This window comes from Chinchilla lanigera, unplaced genomic scaffold (assembly GCF_000276665.1).
Source record: "Chinchilla lanigera isolate Chin_1 unplaced genomic scaffold, ChiLan1.0 scaffold00007, whole genome shotgun sequence".
In the NCBI taxonomy this organism is placed as follows: Eukaryota; Metazoa; Chordata; class Mammalia; order Rodentia; family Chinchillidae; genus Chinchilla; species Chinchilla lanigera.
In genome coordinates, this window is record NW_004955408.1 from 28,797,710 (window position 1) to 28,801,473 (window position 3,764).

Consider the following 3,764-nt stretch of genomic DNA (forward strand, 5'->3'; position numbering starts at 1 on the left):
AGATATATATACACAACACATGACGAACAGTAGATGTCATTAAATGGTCTCCTTTCGAGGTAGTGCATTTTGAAGGATTACTGTCTTATAATAATGACTCGGTTTCTTAAGGAGCTTGAAATTCCTCCTGGTAGAGATCTGCTCTTGCCAAGGAGTAATGAGAGAAGGATCCTTTCTAATCTAATAGACTCTGAGCTATTGTAATTCTCTTCCGGGGGTATGTTACTTCTGTTTTCATTTAAGTGTCAGCCTTTCTCTTCCATACTGGTCTTCTAGGCAAAAACCTTACTCCTGCCTGGGCATGGTGGCATATGCCCATAATCCCAGCACCCTGGCGGCTGAGGCAGGAGGATTGTTGAGAGTTCAAGGCCAGCCTGGATTACATAGTGAAACCCTGTCTCAAAACAACAACAACAACAAAAAACACCAAAAAGCTCATTCCTGTGAATGAATTGCAGGGTTTTGTTCTCATTGCTGTGGCTGTTGGCCAGTTCTTCCTTCCAGTGCCTCTTGCTTATCCAAGCAGGTGGGGTCACCGTCTTTTTATTGTACATGGTAAATGTAACCTAGAACATCTGCTCAGTCTAACAGCTTTTTTCACGTAGGGTCAGAAGCCACTAAAAATATTTTATGATTGAGAGGCTTGCATGTAAGAATTTTGCCATTGACTAATGTAATCAAGGAGAATTCAAGCTGTTGCCAGACTCCGGTGATTTTATTTTAAGTTAGGTGATTTTAAATCCTGGCTGTGGCCATGATCATGGCCATTTGCAGTAAAGATGAATTGTCTTTGCCAAATGCCAGTACAACAGGTATTTGGTAAAGTTGGCTCACACTGAAGATTTACCCTAGATGAGGGTAAGAAAAGGAAAGAAGGGGTTGAGATTTAGGCTGTGCTTACTGGCAGACAGGGCGCTAGTACTGTGATCTTGACACACGTGTACTTCTGCCCTGATGGGCCTTCCAGCCCCTACAGTCCCTTCTCTTGTCCATGAGCTTAGCTGCCACTCTTGGTGAACCCTTCACAGCCCGAGTCCCTCTCATCTCAGGGGGATGTCCCGGAACTAGGAGGTTTCTTGTTAAATTGAAACCTGTTTTTTCCCAGAAGACCTCACTTAGTTAAAAAAAAAAAAAAAAGAAACCACCTGGGCACAATGCCACATACTTGTCATCCCATCACTTGGGAGGCTGAGATAGGAGGGTCACTGTGAGTTTGAGGGCAGCCTAAACTACAGTAGCAAGACCTTGACCCAAAAAAATTAAATATGAGAGGTGACTAATTTTCTCATACATTCTAGCAGCAGCAAGACAGATCTATATTTCACCTCCACTATTTGATGGGTGTTCCTAAAGGACAGTGCTGAGACCCATGTCAGTTGCTTGAAATTTGTATATATTTTTTGGTTAGGTTTTTTTGTTTGTTTTCTGAGACAAGGTCTCACGATACAGTTTAGAATGTCCTTGAACTCATGCTGCCCAGGCTAGCCTCAAACTCACAGTGACCCTCCAGCCTCCCCAGTGCTGGGATTACAGGTGTGCACTACCACAGCAAGCTACCTGCTTGAACTAATTTACCCCTTTTGCTTGCTGTTAGCCATTTCCCAGATGTTGGCAACTGATACATTTATCTCTACCAGTACCAGATGACTCCTATTTCTACATACATGGTTTCTCAAAAAATTCTAGTCCTGCTACTACTAATTTGTGTGGCGAGTGAATATAATTGAAAGAGCATTTGGAGCTAGGCATGGTGCATGCCAATAATCCCAGTGCCTGAGAGGCTGAGACAGGATCGAATGGAGTTTGAGGCCAGCCTGGGCTTCATAGTGTGTTCAAAGCCAGTCTGAGCTATGTAGCAAGACCCTGGTGAAAAAGAACAAAAAAAAACCTTTTGAGTCAAATTGGGATTTGAGGGCCGGGGATATAGCTCAGTGGCACAAGAACCTGCCTGGCAAGCTCAAGGTCCTGAGTTCGATTCCTGGTACCCCCCCAAAAAAAATTGGGATTTGAAATTATTTGGTACTTGCTAAATATAAGCCAGGACAAGTTATTGGCCTCAGAACATGACCACTCATCTATAAATACTCCAGTAGTACGTCCTAGCAAAGTTGAGGTACTGTTCAAATAAAGCAGTGTTAAGACGTGCTGGCACTGGATGGATGACGCTTAGAGTAAACGTTGTGCCCCCTTCCCTGTTTCCTCCCTGCAGTGTCACGCTACACTTGCAACTGCTGCACTCCCACAACCTCTGCGCACACCCCCATCCCTGCTCCACCTGCTGCACATCTCCGTTATCCTGCTTTCTTGGCTTCCTTCCCTTCACTACTAGCCAGTCCCAACTCAGTTCTGGAGCATGCTCAGCTGCTCGGCTTCCCTCCTTGTTCAGAGTCCTGTCATACACTGGAGCAAACGGAGGAGCCCCGAGTGTTGGTGCCCATTCCGTGAATGCAGTTCTAGGAACTTCCCTTGCTTTCTGCCACAAAGGGATTGTCTGGAATCCAAGTCCACCATGTCCTCCCTAGTCTAGGCCCATGACAGCAGCCTCCCTGAGATAAGCTTTAAGTCTCAGCTTGATAAGAATTACAGCAAAATCAAGATGCAGACTACCCTCATCACTCCAGAAAGTTCCTCGTGCATCTTCCAGTGAATAAACAGCCTCTTTAGAGCTGACCACTTCTGTGGCTGCCTTTACCACAGTTTTACCTGTTTGAAAATCTGCATCACTGGGTGTGGTGGCGCACGCCTGTGATCCCAGGGGAAGTGAGGCAGGAGGATCACTGCGAGTTCAAGGCCAGCCTGGGCTACCTAGCAAGACCTTGTCTCAAAAAACAGAACAACAAAATCTGTATCTACACTGGGCATACTGGCGCACGACTATGCTGTAATCCTAGCACTTAGGCAGTGAGGCAGAAAGATCACTTCGAGTTCAATGCCAGCCTGAGCTAAGCAATGTGACACTGTCTCAAAAGCTGCATATGTGTGCAAGAAAGATTTTAAAAATTGTTTTCCTGATTAAGCTTTAGTTCTTTCTCATGGTAGCAAAATTTAGGAAAGAAAATTCATGGTCCCACACCAGGGACTGAGGATATACCTCAGTGGCACAAACACCTGCCTGGCAAGCACAAGGTCCTGAGTGTGATTCCTGGTACCAAAAAAAAAAAAATCTCACACTGTCCAGAGAGATCCACTTTCATGGGATAGTGTTTTGGGTTTTGTTTTTTGTTTGGGTTTTTTTGTCTTTTTGAGACAGGGTCTAGTTATGCAGTTCAGGCTGGCCTTGAGCTCACTTTGTAGCCCAGGCTGGTCTCGAACTCACAACAGTCCTCCTGCCTCAGCCTCTGAAGTGCTGGGATTACAGGTGTGCACCACCATGCCTGGCAATAGAATTAAAGTGTTGTATTATCTCCATTGAACACATTCTCTAATTTCTTAAAAAAATTTTTAGTATTAAGCATTGAATTCAGCACCTTGCACGTGCTAGGCAAGCACCCAACCACTGAGCTACATCCTCAGCACAAAACACAATTCTTTTTTAATGGCTTTAACAACAGTACACTGAGTCGATATATCATTAATTGATCAAAATCTTTTATGTTATCAAACTTTGTACCACCACACCTGGCTATTTTTGGTTTTTTAATTTTTTTTTTTTGTTTCATTTTATTTTGCTTTTTTGGAAAAGGGTCTTGCTTCTATAGTTCAACCTGGCCTTAAACTTACTATGTAACCGAGGCTGGCCTTGAACTAGCCTGATCTACCCTTTT